The 14,833-nt window shown below is 55.6% G+C and overlaps 32 non-coding genes across 32 annotated transcripts; all 32 read right to left on the minus strand.

The window, feature by feature from the left end:
- Positions 1-241: 241 nt before the first annotated feature.
- LOC142298078 (U5 spliceosomal RNA) lies at positions 242-357 on the minus strand. Its single transcript, XR_012752295.1, has one exon. It is a non-coding gene; the product is annotated as a U5 spliceosomal RNA (small nuclear RNA).
- Positions 358-702: 345 nt separating this feature from the next.
- LOC142298079 (U5 spliceosomal RNA) lies at positions 703-818 on the minus strand. The gene has a single exon (XR_012752296.1). It is a non-coding gene; the product is annotated as a U5 spliceosomal RNA (small nuclear RNA).
- A 345-nt stretch (positions 819-1,163) lies between these two features.
- On the minus strand, positions 1,164-1,279 carry LOC142298080 (U5 spliceosomal RNA). Its single transcript, XR_012752297.1, has one exon. It is a non-coding gene; the product is annotated as a U5 spliceosomal RNA (small nuclear RNA).
- A 345-nt stretch (positions 1,280-1,624) lies between these two features.
- On the minus strand, positions 1,625-1,740 carry LOC142297676 (U5 spliceosomal RNA). Its single transcript, XR_012751952.1, has one exon. It is a non-coding gene; the product is annotated as a U5 spliceosomal RNA (small nuclear RNA).
- A 345-nt stretch (positions 1,741-2,085) lies between these two features.
- LOC142298081 (U5 spliceosomal RNA) lies at positions 2,086-2,201 on the minus strand. Its single transcript, XR_012752298.1, has one exon. It is a non-coding gene; the product is annotated as a U5 spliceosomal RNA (small nuclear RNA).
- Positions 2,202-2,546: 345 nt separating this feature from the next.
- Positions 2,547-2,662, minus strand: LOC142298082 (U5 spliceosomal RNA). Its single transcript, XR_012752299.1, has one exon. It is a non-coding gene; the product is annotated as a U5 spliceosomal RNA (small nuclear RNA).
- A 345-nt stretch (positions 2,663-3,007) lies between these two features.
- LOC142298083 (U5 spliceosomal RNA) lies at positions 3,008-3,123 on the minus strand. Its single transcript, XR_012752300.1, has one exon. It is a non-coding gene; the product is annotated as a U5 spliceosomal RNA (small nuclear RNA).
- A 345-nt stretch (positions 3,124-3,468) lies between these two features.
- On the minus strand, positions 3,469-3,584 carry LOC142297630 (U5 spliceosomal RNA). The gene has a single exon (XR_012751907.1). It is a non-coding gene; the product is annotated as a U5 spliceosomal RNA (small nuclear RNA).
- Positions 3,585-3,929: 345 nt separating this feature from the next.
- LOC142298084 (U5 spliceosomal RNA) lies at positions 3,930-4,045 on the minus strand. The gene has a single exon (XR_012752301.1). It is a non-coding gene; the product is annotated as a U5 spliceosomal RNA (small nuclear RNA).
- Positions 4,046-4,390: 345 nt separating this feature from the next.
- LOC142298085 (U5 spliceosomal RNA) lies at positions 4,391-4,506 on the minus strand. The gene has a single exon (XR_012752302.1). It is a non-coding gene; the product is annotated as a U5 spliceosomal RNA (small nuclear RNA).
- A 345-nt stretch (positions 4,507-4,851) lies between these two features.
- Positions 4,852-4,967, minus strand: LOC142297665 (U5 spliceosomal RNA). The gene has a single exon (XR_012751942.1). It is a non-coding gene; the product is annotated as a U5 spliceosomal RNA (small nuclear RNA).
- Positions 4,968-5,312: 345 nt separating this feature from the next.
- On the minus strand, positions 5,313-5,428 carry LOC142298086 (U5 spliceosomal RNA). The gene has a single exon (XR_012752303.1). It is a non-coding gene; the product is annotated as a U5 spliceosomal RNA (small nuclear RNA).
- Positions 5,429-5,773: 345 nt separating this feature from the next.
- Positions 5,774-5,889, minus strand: LOC142297631 (U5 spliceosomal RNA). The gene has a single exon (XR_012751908.1). It is a non-coding gene; the product is annotated as a U5 spliceosomal RNA (small nuclear RNA).
- A 345-nt stretch (positions 5,890-6,234) lies between these two features.
- LOC142298087 (U5 spliceosomal RNA) lies at positions 6,235-6,350 on the minus strand. Its single transcript, XR_012752304.1, has one exon. It is a non-coding gene; the product is annotated as a U5 spliceosomal RNA (small nuclear RNA).
- Positions 6,351-6,695: 345 nt separating this feature from the next.
- Positions 6,696-6,811, minus strand: LOC142298088 (U5 spliceosomal RNA). The gene has a single exon (XR_012752305.1). It is a non-coding gene; the product is annotated as a U5 spliceosomal RNA (small nuclear RNA).
- Positions 6,812-7,156: 345 nt separating this feature from the next.
- LOC142298089 (U5 spliceosomal RNA) lies at positions 7,157-7,272 on the minus strand. The gene has a single exon (XR_012752306.1). It is a non-coding gene; the product is annotated as a U5 spliceosomal RNA (small nuclear RNA).
- Positions 7,273-7,617: 345 nt separating this feature from the next.
- On the minus strand, positions 7,618-7,733 carry LOC142298090 (U5 spliceosomal RNA). The gene has a single exon (XR_012752307.1). It is a non-coding gene; the product is annotated as a U5 spliceosomal RNA (small nuclear RNA).
- Positions 7,734-8,078: 345 nt separating this feature from the next.
- On the minus strand, positions 8,079-8,194 carry LOC142298091 (U5 spliceosomal RNA). Its single transcript, XR_012752308.1, has one exon. It is a non-coding gene; the product is annotated as a U5 spliceosomal RNA (small nuclear RNA).
- A 345-nt stretch (positions 8,195-8,539) lies between these two features.
- LOC142297739 (U5 spliceosomal RNA) lies at positions 8,540-8,655 on the minus strand. The gene has a single exon (XR_012752013.1). It is a non-coding gene; the product is annotated as a U5 spliceosomal RNA (small nuclear RNA).
- A 345-nt stretch (positions 8,656-9,000) lies between these two features.
- LOC142298092 (U5 spliceosomal RNA) lies at positions 9,001-9,116 on the minus strand. Its single transcript, XR_012752309.1, has one exon. It is a non-coding gene; the product is annotated as a U5 spliceosomal RNA (small nuclear RNA).
- A 345-nt stretch (positions 9,117-9,461) lies between these two features.
- On the minus strand, positions 9,462-9,577 carry LOC142298093 (U5 spliceosomal RNA). The gene has a single exon (XR_012752310.1). It is a non-coding gene; the product is annotated as a U5 spliceosomal RNA (small nuclear RNA).
- A 345-nt stretch (positions 9,578-9,922) lies between these two features.
- Positions 9,923-10,038, minus strand: LOC142297598 (U5 spliceosomal RNA). The gene has a single exon (XR_012751876.1). It is a non-coding gene; the product is annotated as a U5 spliceosomal RNA (small nuclear RNA).
- A 345-nt stretch (positions 10,039-10,383) lies between these two features.
- On the minus strand, positions 10,384-10,499 carry LOC142297780 (U5 spliceosomal RNA). Its single transcript, XR_012752052.1, has one exon. It is a non-coding gene; the product is annotated as a U5 spliceosomal RNA (small nuclear RNA).
- A 345-nt stretch (positions 10,500-10,844) lies between these two features.
- Positions 10,845-10,960, minus strand: LOC142297812 (U5 spliceosomal RNA). The gene has a single exon (XR_012752082.1). It is a non-coding gene; the product is annotated as a U5 spliceosomal RNA (small nuclear RNA).
- Positions 10,961-11,305: 345 nt separating this feature from the next.
- Positions 11,306-11,421, minus strand: LOC142298094 (U5 spliceosomal RNA). Its single transcript, XR_012752311.1, has one exon. It is a non-coding gene; the product is annotated as a U5 spliceosomal RNA (small nuclear RNA).
- A 345-nt stretch (positions 11,422-11,766) lies between these two features.
- LOC142297632 (U5 spliceosomal RNA) lies at positions 11,767-11,882 on the minus strand. The gene has a single exon (XR_012751909.1). It is a non-coding gene; the product is annotated as a U5 spliceosomal RNA (small nuclear RNA).
- A 345-nt stretch (positions 11,883-12,227) lies between these two features.
- On the minus strand, positions 12,228-12,343 carry LOC142298095 (U5 spliceosomal RNA). The gene has a single exon (XR_012752312.1). It is a non-coding gene; the product is annotated as a U5 spliceosomal RNA (small nuclear RNA).
- Positions 12,344-12,688: 345 nt separating this feature from the next.
- Positions 12,689-12,804, minus strand: LOC142298096 (U5 spliceosomal RNA). Its single transcript, XR_012752313.1, has one exon. It is a non-coding gene; the product is annotated as a U5 spliceosomal RNA (small nuclear RNA).
- A 345-nt stretch (positions 12,805-13,149) lies between these two features.
- Positions 13,150-13,265, minus strand: LOC142298097 (U5 spliceosomal RNA). The gene has a single exon (XR_012752314.1). It is a non-coding gene; the product is annotated as a U5 spliceosomal RNA (small nuclear RNA).
- Positions 13,266-13,610: 345 nt separating this feature from the next.
- On the minus strand, positions 13,611-13,726 carry LOC142298098 (U5 spliceosomal RNA). Its single transcript, XR_012752315.1, has one exon. It is a non-coding gene; the product is annotated as a U5 spliceosomal RNA (small nuclear RNA).
- A 345-nt stretch (positions 13,727-14,071) lies between these two features.
- On the minus strand, positions 14,072-14,187 carry LOC142298099 (U5 spliceosomal RNA). Its single transcript, XR_012752316.1, has one exon. It is a non-coding gene; the product is annotated as a U5 spliceosomal RNA (small nuclear RNA).
- A 345-nt stretch (positions 14,188-14,532) lies between these two features.
- On the minus strand, positions 14,533-14,648 carry LOC142298100 (U5 spliceosomal RNA). Its single transcript, XR_012752317.1, has one exon. It is a non-coding gene; the product is annotated as a U5 spliceosomal RNA (small nuclear RNA).
- Between the last annotated feature and the right edge of the window lie 185 nt (positions 14,649-14,833).

Consider the following 14,833-nt stretch of genomic DNA (forward strand, 5'->3'; position numbering starts at 1 on the left):
CCAAACGGTACCACACAGCCAGCCCGGCGAGAGGCCATCTTCCCCAGGCTGCTCCCTTCTCTGAGCCCTCCTTTCCACCAGAGGGTCACCCCTTCAAACGAGCTTCCTGCTCCCCAAAAAGCGGGCCGTCCATGGCCACAATATTCAAATGAGGACCGCCTCCCTCCCAGCAGCAGCCACAGGAGTCAGCCTCCCACTACAGCCACCTCCCGCTCATTCTGTCGTTCAACCCAAAGAAGGAAACCCCAGCAAGCTGGAGCATGCAAAAATTGCCATAAAACTCAGTTTTGCTCCTCTCCACGGAAATCTTTAGTAAAAGGCGAAAGATTTTTACGTTCTGAAGAGAAACCAGAGTATATCAGGCAAGGGCCTCCTCCCGACCTAACACCCTGGCCGCAGCCCTCACTTGGCCCGGGGAGACCTCCTAGAAAAGGGGAGGCAGGGGGTTGATGATGGCTAAACCAAACGGTACCACACAGCCAGCCCGGCGAGAGGCCATCTTCCCCAGGCTGCTCCCTTCTCTGAGCCCTCCTTTCCACCAGAGGGTCACCCCTTCAAACGAGCTTCCTGCTCCCCAAAAAGCGGGCCGTCCATGGCCACAATATTCAAATGAGGACCGCCTCCCTCCCAGCAGCAGCCACAGGAGTCAGCCTCCCACTACAGCCACCTCCCGCTCATTCTGTCGTTCAACCCAAAGAAGGAAACCCCAGCAAGCTGGAGCATGCAAAAATTGCCATAAAACTCAGTTTTGCTCCTCTCCACGGAAATCTTTAGTAAAAGGCGAAAGATTTTTACGTTCTGAAGAGAAACCAGAGTATATCAGGCAAGGGCCTCCTCCCGACCTAACACCCTGGCCGCAGCCCTCACTTGGCCCGGGGAGACCTCCTAGAAAAGGGGAGGCAGGGGGTTGATGATGGCTAAACCAAACGGTACCACACAGCCAGCCCGGCGAGAGGCCATCTTCCCCAGGCTGCTCCCTTCTCTGAGCCCTCCTTTCCACCAGAGGGTCACCCCTTCAAACGAGCTTCCTGCTCCCCAAAAAGCGGGCCGTCCATGGCCACAATATTCAAATGAGGACCGCCTCCCTCCCAGCAGCAGCCACAGGAGTCAGCCTCCCACTACAGCCACCTCCCGCTCATTCTGTCGTTCAACCCAAAGAAGGAAACCCCAGCAAGCTGGAGCATGCAAAAATTGCCATAAAACTCAGTTTTGCTCCTCTCCACGGAAATCTTTAGTAAAAGGCGAAAGATTTTTACGTTCTGAAGAGAAACCAGAGTATATCAGGCAAGAGCCTCCTCCCGACCTAACACCCTGGCCGCAGCCCTCACTTGGCCCGGGGAGACCTCCTAGAAAAGGGGAGGCAGGGGGTTGATGATGGCTAAACCAAACGGTACCACACAGCCAGCCCGGCGAGAGGCCATCTTCCCCAGGCTGCTCCCTTCTCTGAGCCCTCCTTTCCACCAGAACGTCACCCCTTCAAACGAGCTTCCTGCTCCCCAAAAAGCGGGCCGTCCATGGCCACAATATTCAAATGAGGACCGCCTCCCTCCCAGCAGCAGCCACAGGAGTCAGCCTCCCACTACAGCCACCTCCCGCTCATTCTGTCGCTCAACCCAAAGAAGGAAACCCCAGCAAGCTGGAGCATGCAAAAATTGCCATAAAACTCAGTTTTGCTCCTCTCCACGGAAATCTTTAGTAAAAGGCGAAAGATTTTTACGTTCTGAAGAGAAACCAGAGAATATCAGGCAAGGGCCTCCTCCCGACCTAACACCCTGGCCGCAGCCCTCACTTGGCCCGGGGAGACCTCCTAGAAAAGGGGAGGCAGGGGGTTGATGATGGCTGAACCAAACGGTACCACACAGCCAGCCCGGCGAGAGGCCATCTTCCCCAGGCTGCTCCCTTCTCTGAGCCCTCCTTTCCACCAGAGGGTCACCCCTTCAAACGAGCTTCCTGCTCCCCAAAAAGCGGGCCGTCCATGGCCACAATATTCAAATGAGGACCGCCTCCCTCCCAGCAGCAGCCACAGGAGTCAGCCTCCCACTACAGCCACCTCCCGCTCATTCTGTCGTTCAACCCAAAGAAGGAAACCCCAGCAAGCTGGAGCATGCAAAAATTGCCATAAAACTCAGTTTTGCTCCTCTCCACGGAAATCTTTAGTAAAAGGCGAAAGATTTTTACGTTCTGAAGAGAAACCAGAGTATATCAGGCAAGGGCCTCCTCCCGACCTAACACCCTGGCCGCAGCCCTCACTTGGCCCGGGGAGACCTCCTAGAAAAGGGGAGGCAGGGGGTTGATGATGGCTAAACCAAACGGTACCACACAGCCAGCCCGGCGAGAGGCCATCTTCCCCAGGCTGCTCCCTTCTCTGAGCCCTCCTTTCCACCAGAGGGTCACCCCTTCAAACGAGCTTCCTGCTCCCCAAAAAGCGGGCCGTCCATGGCCACAATATTCAAATGAGGACCGCCTCCCTCCCAGCAGCAGCCACAGGAGTCAGCCTCCCACTACAGCCACCTCCCGCTCATTCTGTCGTTCAACCCAAAGAAGGAAACCCCAGCAAGCTGGAGCATGCAAAAATTGCCATAAAACTCAGTTTTGCTCCTCTCCACGGAAATCTTTAGTAAAAGGCGAAAGATTTTTACGTTCTGAAGAGAAACCAGAGTATATCAGGCAAGGGCCTCCTCCCGACCTAACACCCTGGCCGCAGCCCTCACTTGGCCCGGGGAGACCTCCTAGAAAAGGGGAGGCAGGGGGTTGATGATGGCTAAACCAAACGGTACCACACAGCCAGCCCGGCGAGAGGCCATCTTCCCCAGGCTGCTCCCTTCTCTGAGCCCTCCTTTCCACCAGAGGGTCACCCCTTCAAACGAGCTTCCTGCTCCCCAAAAAGCGGGCCGTCCATGGCCACAATATTCAAATGAGGACCGCCTCCCTCCCAGCAGCAGCCACAGGAGTCAGCCTCCCACTACAGCCACCTCCCGCTCATTCTGTCGTTCAACCCAAAGAAGGAAACCCCAGCAAGCTGGAGCATGCAAAAATTGCCATAAAACTCAGTTTTGCTCCTCTCCACGGAAATCTTTAGTAAAAGGCGAAAGATTTTTACGTTCTGAAGAGAAACCAGAGTATATCAGGCAAGGGCCTCCTCCCGACCTAACACCCTGGCCGCAGCCCTCACTTGGCCCGGGGAGACCTCCTAGAAAAGGGGAGGCAGGGGGTTGATGATGGCTAAACCAAACGGTACCACACAGCCAGCCCGGCGAGAGGCCATCTTCCCCAGGCTGCTCCCTTCTCTGAGCCCTCCTTTCCACCAGAGGGTCACCCCTTCAAACGAGCTTCCTGCTCCCCAAAAAGCGGGCCGTCCATGGCCACAATATTCAAATGAGGACCGCCTCCCTCCCAGCAGCAGCCACAGGAGTCAGCCTCCCACTACAGCCACCTCCCGCTCATTCTGTCGTTCAACCCAAAGAAGGAAACCCCAGCAAGCTGGAGCATGCAAAAATTGCCATAAAACTCAGTTTTGCTCCTCTCCACGGAAATCTTTAGTAAAAGGCGAAAGATTTTTACATTCTGAAGAGAAACCAGAGTATATCAGGCAAGGGCCTCCTCCCGACCTAACACCCTGGCCGCAGCCCTCACTTGGCCCGGGGAGACCTCCTAGAAAAGGGGAGGCAGGGGGTTGATGATGGCTAAACCAAACGGTACCACACAGCCAGCCCGGCGAGAGGCCATCTTCCCCAGGCTGCTCCCTTCTCTGAGCCCTCCTTTCCACCAGAGGGTCACCCCTTCAAACGAGCTTCCTGCTCCCCAAAAAGCGGGCCGTCCATGGCCACAATATTCAAATGAGGACCGCCTCCCTCCCAGCAGCAGCCACAGGAGTCAGCCTCCCACTACAGCCACCTCCCGCTCATTCTGTCGTTCAACCCAAAGAAGGAAACCCCAGCAAGCTGGAGCATGCAAAAATTGCCATAAAACTCAGTTTTGCTCCTCTCCACGGAAATCTTTAGTAAAAGGCGAAAGATTTTTACGTTCTGAAGAGAAACCAGAGTATATCAGGCAAGGGCCTCCTCCCGACCTAACACCCTGGCCGCAGCCCTCACTTGGCCCGGGGAGACCTCCTAGAAAAGGGGAGGCAGGGGGTTGATGATGGCTAAACCAAACGGTACCACACAGCCAGCCCGGCGAGAGGCCATCTTCCCCAGGCTGCTCCCTTCTCTGAGCCCTCCTTTCCACCAGAGGGTCACCCCTTCAAACGAGCTTCCTGCTCCCCAAAAAGCGGGCCGTCCATGGCCACAATATTCAAATGAGGACCGCCTCCCTCCCAGCAGCAGCCACAGGAGTCAGCCTCCCACTACAGCCACCTCCCGCTCATTCTGTCGTTCAACCCAAAGAAGGAAACCCCAGCAAGCTGGAGCATGCAAAAATTGCCATAAAACTCAGTTTTGCTCCTCTCCACGGAAATCTTTAGTAAAAGGCGAAAGATTTTTACGTTCTGAAGAGAAACCAGAGTATATCAGGCAAGGGCCTCCTCCCGACCTAACACCCTGGCCGCAGCCCTCACTTGGCCCGGGGAGACCTCCTAGAAAAGGGGAGGCAGGGGGTTGATGATGGCTAAACCAAACGGTACCACACAGCCAGCCCGGCGAGAGGCCATCTTCCCCAGGCTGCTCCCTTCTCTGAGCCCTCCTTTCCACCAGAACGTCACCCCTTCAAACGAGCTTCCTGCTCCCCAAAAAGCGGGCCGTCCATGGCCACAATATTCAAATGAGGACCGCCTCCCTCCCAGCAGCAGCCACAGGAGTCAGCCTCCCACTACAGCCACCTCCCGCTCATTCTGTCGTTCAACCCAAAGAAGGAAACCCCAGCAAGCTGGAGCATGCAAAAATTGCCATAAAACTCAGTTTTGCTCCTCTCCACGGAAATCTTTAGTAAAAGGCGAAAGATTTTTACTTTCTGAAGAGAAACCAGAGTATATCAGGCAAGGGCCTCCTCCCGACCTAACACCCTGGCCGCAGCCCTCACTTGGCCCGGGGAGACCTCCTAGAAAAGGGGAGGCAGGGGGTTGATGATGGCTGAACCAAACGGTACCACACAGCCAGCCCGGCGAGAGGCCATCTTCCCCAGGCTGCTCCCTTCTCTGAGCCCTCCTTTCCACCAGAGGGTCACCCCTTCAAACGAGCTTCCTGCTCCCCAAAAAGCGGGCCATCCATGGCCACAATATTCAAATGAGGACCGCCTCCCTCCCAGCAGCAGCCACAGGAGTCAGCCTCCCACTACAGCCACCTCCCGCTCATTCTGTCGTTCAACCCAAAGAAGGAAACCCCAGCAAGCTGGAGCATGCAAAAATTGCCATAAAACTCAGTTTTGCTCCTCTCCACGGAAATCTTTAGTAAAAGGCGAAAGATTTTTACGTTCTGAAGAGAAACCAGAGTATATCAGGCAAGGGCCTCCTCCCGACCTAACACCCTGGCCGCAGCCCTCACTTGGCCCGGGGAGACCTCCTAGAAAAGGGGAGGCAGGGGGTTGATGATGGCTAAACCAAACGGTACCACACAGCCAGCCCAGCGAGAGGCCATCTTCCCCAGGCTGCTCCCTTCTCTGAGCCCTCCTCTCCACCAGAGGGTCACCCCTTCAAACGAGCTTCCTGCTCCCCAAAAAGCGGGCCGTCCATGGCCACAATATTCAAATGAGGACCGCCTCCCTCCCAGCAGCAGCCACTAGAGTCAGCCTCCCACTACAGCCACCTCCCGCTCATTCTGTCGTTCAACCCAAAGAAGGAAACCCCAGCAAGCTGGAGCATGCAAAAATTGCCATAAAACTCAGTTTTGCTCCTCTCCACGGAAATCTTTAGTAAAAGGCGAAAGATTTTTACATTCTGAAGAGAAACCAGAGTATATCAGGCAAGGGCCTCCTCCCGACCTAACACCCTGGCCGCAGCCCTCACTTGGCCCGGGGAGACCTCCTAGAAAAGGGGAGGCAGGGGGTTGATGATGGCTAAACCAAACGGTACCACACAGCCAGCCCGGCGAGAGGCCATCTTCCCCAGGCTGCTCCCTTCTCTGAGCCCTCCTTTCCACCAGAGGGTCACCCCTTCAAACGAGCTTCCTGCTCCCCAAAAAGCGGGCCGTCCATGGCCACAATATTCAAATGAGGACCGCCTCCCTCCCAGCAGCAGCCACAGGAGTCAGCCTCCCACTACAGCCACCTCCCGCTCATTCTGTCGTTCAACCCAAAGAAGGAAACCCCAGCAAGCTGGAGCATGCAAAAATTGCCATAAAACTCAGTTTTGCTCCTCTCCACGGAAATCTTTAGTAAAAGGCGAAAGATTTTTACGTTCTGAAGAGAAACCAGAGTATATCAGGCAAGGGCCTCCTCCCGACCTAACACCCTGGCCGCAGCCCTCACTTGGCCCGGGGAGACCTCCTAGAAAAGGGGAGGCAGGGGGTTGATGATGGCTAAACCAAACGGTACCACACAGCCAGCCCGGCGAGAGGCCATCTTCCCCAGGCTGCTCCCTTCTCTGAGCCCTCCTTTCCACCAGTGGGTCACCCCTTCAAACGAGCTTCCTGCTCCCCAAAAAGCGGGCCGTCCATGGCCACAATATTCAAATGAGGACCGCCTCCCTCCCAGCAGCAGCCACAGGAGTCAGCCTCCCACTACAGCCACCTCCCGCTCATTCTGTCGTTCAACCCAAAGAAGGAAACCCCAGCAAGCTGGAGCATGCAAAAATTGCCATAAAACTCAGTTTTGCTCCTCTCCACGGAAATCTTTAGTAAAAGGCGAAAGATTTTTACGTTCTGAAGAGAAACCAGAGTATATCAGGCAAGGGCCTCCTCCCGACCTAACACCCTGGCCGCAGCCCTCACTTGGCCCGGGGAGACCTCCTAGAATAGGGGAGGCAGGGGGTTGATGATGGCTAAACCAAACGGTACCACACAGCCAGCCCGGCGAGAGGCCATCTTCCCCAGGCTGCTCCCTTCTCTGAGCCCTCCTTTCCACCAGAGGGTCACCCCTTCAAACGAGCTTCCTGCTCCCCAAAAAGCGGGCCGTCCATGGCCACAATATTCAAATGAGAACCGCCTCCCTCCCAGCAGCAGCCACAGGAGTCAGCCTCCCACTACAGCCACCTCCCGCTCATTCTGTCGTTCAACCCAAAGAAGGAAACCCCAGCAAGCTGGAGCATGCAAAAATTGCCATAAAACTCAGTTTTGCTCCTCTCCACGGAAATCTTTAGTAAAAGGCGAAAGATTTTTACGTTCTGAAGAGAAACCAGAGTATATCAGGCAAGGGCCTCCTCCCGACCTAACACCCTGGCCGCAGCCCTCACTTGGCCCGGGGAGACCTCCTAGAAAAGGGGAGGCAGGGGGTTGATGATGGCTAAACCAAACGGTACCACACAGCCAGCCCGGCGAGAGGCCATCTTCCCCAGGCTGCTCCCTTCTCTGAGCCCTCCTTTCCACCAGAGGGTCACCCCTTCAAACGAGCTTCCTGCTCCCCAAAAAGCGGGCCGTCCATGGCCACAATATTCAAATGAGGACCGCCTCCCTCCCAGCAGCAGCCACAGGAGTCAGCCTCCCACTACAGCCACCTCCCGCTCATTCTGTCGTTCAACCCAAAGAAGGAAACCCCAGCAAGCTGGAGCATGCAAAAATTGCCATAAAACTCAGTTTTGCTCCTCTCCACGGAAATCTTTAGTAAAAGGCGAAAGATTTTTACGTTCTGAAGAGAAACCAGAGTATATCAGGCAAGGGCCTCCTCCCGACCTAACACCCTGGCCGCAGCCCTCACTTGGCCTGGGGAGACCTCCTAGAAAAGGGGAGGCAGGAAGTTGATGATGGCTAAACCAAACGGTACCACCCAGCCAGCCCGGCGAGAGGCCATCTTCCCCAGGCTGCTCCCTTCTCTGAGCCCTCCTTTCCACCAGAGGGTCACCCCTTCAAACGAGCTTCCTGCTCCCCAAAAAGCGGGCCGTCCATGGCCACAATATTCAAATGAGGACCGCCTCCCTCCCAGCAGCAGCCACAGGAGTCAGCCTCCCACTACAGCCACCTCCCGCTCATTCTGTCGTTCAACCCAAAGAAGGAAACCCCAGCAAGCTGGAGCATGCAAAAATTGCCATAAAACTCAGTTTTGCTCCTCTCCACGGAAATCTTTAGTAAAAGGCGAAAGATTTTTACGTTCTGAAGAGAAACCAGAGTATATCAGGCAAGGGCCTCCTCCCGACCTAACACCCTGGCCGCAGCCCTCACTTGGCCCGGGGAGACCTCCTAGAAAAGGGGAGGCAGGGGGTTGATGATGGCTAAACCAAACGGTACCACACAGCCAGCCCGGCGAGAGGCCATCTTCCCCAGGCTGCTCCCTTCTCTGAGCCCTCCTTTCCACCAGAGGGTCACCCCTTCAAACGAGCTTCCTGCTCCCCAAAAAGCGGGCCGTCCATGGCCACAATATTCAAATGAGGACCGCCTCCCTCCCAGCAGCAGCCACAGGAGTCAGCCTCCCACTACAGCCACCTCCCGCTCATTCTGTCGTTCAACCCAAAGAAGGAAACCCCAGCAAGCTGGAGCATGCAAAAATTGCCATAAAACTCAGTTTTGCTCCTCTCCACGGAAATCTTTAGTAAAAGACGAAAGATTTTTACGTTCTGAAGAGAAACCAGAGTATATCAGGCAAGGGCCTCCTCCCGACCTAACACCCTGGCCGCAGCCCTCACTTGGCCCGGGGAGACCTCCTAGAAAAGGGGAGGCAGGGGGTTGATGATGGCTAAACCAAACGGTACCACACAGCCAGCCCGGCGAGAGGCCATCTTCCCCAGGCTGCTCCCTTCTCTGAGCCCTCCTTTCCACTAGAGGGTCACCCCTTCAAACGAGCTTCCTGCTCCCCAAAAAGCGGGCCGTCCATGGCCACAATATTCAAATGAAGACCGCCTCCCTCACAGCAGCAGCCACAGGAGTCAGCCTCCCACTACAGCCACCTCCCGCTCATTCTGTCGTTCAACCCAAAGAAGGAAACCCCAGCAAGCTGGAGCATGCAAAAATTGCCATAAAACTCAGTTTTGCTCCTCTCCACGGAAATCTTTAGTAAAAGGCGAAAGATTTTTACGTTCTGAAGAGAAACCAGAGTATATCAGGCAAGGGCCTCCTCCCGACCTAACACCCTGGCCGCAGCCCTCACTTGGCCCGGGGAGACCTCCTAGAAAAGGGGAGGCAGGGGGTTGATGATGGCTAAACCAAACGGTACCACACAGCCAGCCCGGCGAGAGGCCATCTTCCCCAGGCTGCTCCCTTCTCTGAGCCCTCCTTTCCACCAGAGGGTCACCCCTTCAAACGAGCTTCCTGCTCCCCAAAAAGCGGGCCGTCCATGGCCACAATATTCAAATGAGGACCGCCTCCCTCCCAGCAGCAGCCACAGGAGTCAGCCTCCCACTACAGCCACCTCCCGCTCATTCTGTCGTTCAACCCAAAGAAGGAAACCCCAGCAAGCTGGAGCATGCAAAAATTGCCATAAAACTCAGTTTTGCTCCTCTCCACGGAAATCTTTAGTAAAAGGCGAAAGATTTTTACGTTCTGAAGAGAAACCAGAGTATATCAGGCAAGGGCCTCCTCCCGACCTAACACCCTGGCCGCAGCCCTCACTTGGCCCGGGGAGACCTCCTAGAAAAGGGGAGGCAGGGGGTTGATGATGGCTAAACCAAACGGTACCACACAGCCAGCCCGGCGAGAGGCCATCTTCCCCAGGCTGCTCCCTTCTCTGAGCCCTCCTTTCCACCAGAGGGTCACCCCTTCAAACGAGCTTCCTGCTCCCCAAAAAGCGGGCCGTCCATGGCCACAATATTCAAATGAGGACCGCCTCCCTCCCAGCAGCAGCCACAGGAGTCAGCCTCCCACTACAGCCACCTCCCGCTCATTCTGTCGTTCAACCCAAAGAAGGAAACCCCAGCAAGCTGGAGCATGCAAAAATTGCCATAAAACTCAGTTTTGCTCCTCTCCACGGAAATCTTTAGTAAAAGGCGAAAGATTTTTACGTTCTAAAGAGAAACCAGAGTATATCAGGCAAGGGCCTCCTCCCGACCTAACACCCTGGCCGCAGCCCTCACTTGGCCCGGGGAGACCTCCTAGAAAAGGGGAGGCAGGGGGTTGATGATGGCTAAACCAAACGGTACCACACAGCCAGCCCGGCGAGAGGCCATCTTCCCCAGGCTGCTCCCTTCTCTGAGCCCTCCTTTCCACCAGAGGGTCACCCCTTCAAACGAGCTTCCTCCTCCCCAAAAAGCGGGCCGTCCATGGCCACAATATTCAAATGAGGACCGCCTCCCTCCCAGCAGCAGCCACTAGAGTCAGCCTCCCACTACAGCCACCTCCCGCTCATTCTGTCGTTCAACCCAAAGAAGGAAACCCCAGCAAGCTGGAGCATGCAAAAATTGCCATAAAACTCAGTTTTGCTCCTCTCCACGGAAATCTTTAGTAAAAGGCGAAAGATTTTTACGTTCTGAAGAGAAACCAGCGTATATCAGGCAAGGGCCTCCTCCCGACCTAACACCCTGGCCGCAGCCCTCACTTGGCCCGGGGAGACCTCCTAGAAAAGGGGAGGCAGGGGGTTGATGATGGCTAAACCAAACGGTACCACACAGCCAGCCCGGCGAGAGGCCATCTTCCCCAGGCTGCTCCCTTCTCTGAGCCCTCCTTTCCACCAGAGGGTCACCCCTTCAAACGAGCTTCCTGCTCCCCAAAAAGTGGGCCGTCCATGGCCACAATATTCAAATGAGGACCGCCTCCCTCCCAGCAGCAGCCACAGGAGTCAGCCTCCCACTACAGCCACCTCCCGCTCATTCTGTCGTTCAACCCAAAGAAGGAAACCCCAGCAAGCTGGAGCATGCAAAAATTGCCATAAAACTCAGTTTTGCTCCTCTCCACGGAAATCTTTAGTAAAAGGCGAAATATTTTTACGTTCTGAAGAGAAACCAGAGTATATCAGGCAAGGGCCTCCTCCCGACCTAACACCCTGGCCGCAGCCCTCACTTGGCCCGGGGAGACCTCCTAGAAAAGGGGAGGCAGGGGGTTGATGATGGCTAAACCAAACAGTACCACACAGCCAGCCCGGCGAGAGGCCATCTTCCCCAGGCTGCTCCCTTCTCTGAGCCCTCCTTTCCACCAGAGGGTCACCCCTTCAAACAAGCTTCCTGCTCCCCAAAAAGCGGGCCGTCCATGGCCACAATATTCAAATGAGGACCGCCTCCCTCCCAGCAGCAGCCACAGGAGTCAGCCTCCCACTACAGCCACCTCCCGCTCATTCTGTCGTTCAACCCAAAGAAGGAAACCCCAGCAAGCTGGAGCATGCAAAAATTGCCATAAAACTCAGTTTTGCTCCTCTCCACGGAAATCTTTAGTAAAAGGCGAAAGATTTTTACGTTCTGAAGAGAAACCAGAGTATATCAGGCAAGGGCCTCCTCCCGACCTAACACCCTGGCCGCAGCCCTCACTTGGCCCGGGGAGACCTCCTAGAAAAGGGGAGGCAGGGGGTTGATGATGGCTAAACCAAACGGTACCACACAGCCAGCCCGGCGAGAGGCCATCTTCCCCAGGCTGCTCCCTTCACTGAGCCCTCCTTTCCACCAGAGGGTCACCCCTTCAAACGAGCTTCCTGCTCCCCAAAAAGCGGGCCATCCATGGCCACAATATTCAAATGAGGACCGCCTCCCTCCCAGCAGCAGCCACAGGAGTCAGCCTCCCACTACAGCCACCTCCCGCTCATTCTGTCGTTCAACCCAAAGAAGGAAACCCCAGCAAGCTGGAGCATGCAAAAATTGCCATAAAACTCAGTTTTGCTCCTCTCCACGGAAATCTTTAGTAAAAGGCGAAAGATTTTTACATTCTGAAGAGAAACCAGAGTATATCAGGCAAGGGCCTCCTCCCGACCTAACACCCTGGCCGCAACCCTCACTTGGCCCGGGGAGACCTCCTAGAAAAGGGGAGGCAGGGGGTTGATGATGGCTAAACCAAACGGTACCACACAGCCAGCCCGGCGAGAGGCCATCTTCCCCAGGCTGCTCCCTTCTCTGAGCCCTCCTTTCCACCAGAGGGTCACCCTTTCAAACGAGCTTCCTGCTCCCCAAAAAGCGGGCCGTCCATGGCCACAATATTCAAATGAGGACCGCCTCCCTCCCAGCAGCAGCCACAGGAGTCAGCCTCCCACTACAGCCACCTCCCGCTCATTCTGTCGTTCAACCCAAAGAAGGAAACCCCAGCAAGCTGGAGCATGCAAAAATTGCCATAAAACTCAGTTTTGCTCCTCTCCACGGAAATCTTTAGTAAAAGGCGAAAGATTTTTACGTTCTGAAGAGAAACCAGAGTATATCAGGCAAGGGCCTCCTCCCGACCTAACACCCTGGCCGCAGCCCTCACTTGGCCCGGGGAGACCTCCTAGAAAAGGGGAGGCAGGGGGTTGATGATGGCTAAACCAAACGGTACCACACAGCCAGCCCGGCGAGAGGCCATCTTCCCCAGGCTGCTCCCTTCTCTGAGCCCTCCTTTCCACCAGAGGGTCACCCCTTCAAACGAGCTTCCTGCTCCCCAAAAAGCGGGCCGTCCATGGCCACAATATTCAAATGAGGACCGCCTCCCTCCCAGCAGCAGCCACAGGAGTCAGCCTCCCACTACAGCTACCTCCCGCTCATTCTGTCGTTCAACCCAAAGAAGGAAACCCCAGCAAGCTGGAGCATGCAAAAATTGCCATAAAACTCAGTTTTGCTCCTCTCCACGGAAATCTTTAGTAAAAGGCGAAAGATTTTTACGTTCTGAAGAGAAACCAGAGTATATCAGGCAAGGGCCTCCTCCCGACCTAACACCCTGGCCGCAGCCCTCACTTGGCCCGGGGAGACCTCCTAGAAAAGGGGAGGCAGGGGGTTGATGATGGCTAAACCAAACGGTACCACACAGCCAGCCCGGCGAGAGGCCATCTTCCCCAGGCTGCTCCCTTCTCTGAGCCCTCCTTTCCACCAGAGGGTCACCCCTTCAAACGAGCTTCCTGCTCCCCAAAAAGCGGGCCGTCCATGGCCACAATATTCAAATGAGGACCGCCTCCCTCCCAGCAGCAGCCACAGGAGTCAGCCTCCCACTACAGCCACCTCCCGCTCATTCTGTCGTTCAACCCAAAGAAGGAAACCCCAGCAAGCTGGAGCATGCAAAAATTGCCATAAAACTCAGTTTTGCTCCTCTCCACGGAAATCTTTAGTAAAAGGCGAAAGATTTTTACGTTCTGAAGAGAAACCAGAGTATATCAGGCAAGGGCCTCCTCCCGACCTAACACCCTGGCCGCAGCCCTCACTTGGCCCGGGGAGACCTCCTAGAAAAGGGGAGGCAGGGGGTTGATGATGGCTAAACCAAACGGTACCACACAGCCAGCCCGGCGAGAGGCCATCTTCCCCAGGCTGCTCCCTTCTCTGAGCCCTACTTTCCACCAGAGGGTCAGCCCTTCAAACGAGCTTCCTGCTCCCCAAAAAGCGGGCCGTCCATGGCCACAATATTCAAATGAGGACCGCCTCCCTCCCAGCAGCAGCCACAGGAGTCAGCCTCCCACTACAGCCACCTCCCGCTCATTCTGTCGTTCAACCCAAAGAAGGAAACCCCAGCAAGCTGGAGCATGCAAAAATTGCCATAAAACTCAGTTTTGCTCCTCTCCACGGAAATCTTTAGTAAAAGGCGAAAGATTTTTACGTTCTGAAGAGAAACCAGAGTATATCAGGCAAGGGCCTCCTCCCGACCTAACACCCTGGCCGCAGCCCTCACTTGGCCCGGGGAGACCTCCTAGAAAAGGGGAGGCAGGGGGTTGATGATGGCTAAACCAAACGGTACCACACAGCCAGCCCGGCGAGAGGCCATCTTCCCCAGGCTGCTCCCTTCTCTGAGCCCTCCTTTCCACCAGAGGGTCACCCCTTCAAACGAGCTTCCTGCTCCCCAAAAAGCGGGCCGTCCATGGCCACAATATTCAAATGAGGACCGCCTCCCTCCCAGCAGCAGCCACAGGAGTCAGCCTCCCACTACAGCCACCTCCCGCTCATTCTGTCGTTCAACCCAAAGAAGGAAACCCCAGCAAGCTGGAGCATGCAAAAATTGCCATAAAACTCAGTTTTGCTCCTCTCCACGGAAATCTTTAGTAAAAGGCGAAAGATTTTTACGTTCTGAAGAGAAACCAGAGTATATCAGGCAAGGGCCTCCTCCCGACCTAACACCCTGGCCGCAGCCCTCACTTGGCCCGGGGAGACCTCCTAGAAAAGGGGAGGCAGGGGGTTGATGATGGCTAAACCAAACGGTACCACACAGCCAGCCCGGCGAGAGGCCATCTTCCCCAGGCTGCTCCCTTCTCTGAGCCCTCCTTTCCACAAGAGGGTCACCCCTTCAAACGAGCTTCCTGCTCCCCAAAAAGCGGGCCGTCCATGGCCACAATATTCAAATGAGGACCGCCTCCCTCCCAGCAGCAGCCACAGGAGTCAGCCTCCCACTACAGCCACCTCCCGCTCATTCTGTCGTTCAACCCAAAGAAGGAAACCCCAGCAAGCTGGAGCATGCAAAAATTGCCATAAAACTCAGTTTTGCTCCTCTCCACGGAAATCTTTAGTAAAAGGCGAAAGATTTTTACGTTCTGAAGAGAAACCAGAGTATATCAGGCAAGGGCCTCCTCCCGACCTAACACCCTGGCCGCAGCCCTCACTTGGCCCGGGGAGACCTCCTAGAAAAGGGGAGGCAGGGGGTTGATGATGGCTAAACCAAACGGTACCACACAGCCAGCCCGGCGAGAGGCCATCTTCCCCAGGCTGCTCCCTTCTCTGAGCCCTCCTTTCCACCAG

This window comes from Anomaloglossus baeobatrachus, chromosome 3 (genome assembly GCF_048569485.1).
Source record: "Anomaloglossus baeobatrachus isolate aAnoBae1 chromosome 3, aAnoBae1.hap1, whole genome shotgun sequence".
NCBI classification, from domain to species: Eukaryota; Metazoa; Chordata; class Amphibia; order Anura; family Aromobatidae; genus Anomaloglossus; species Anomaloglossus baeobatrachus.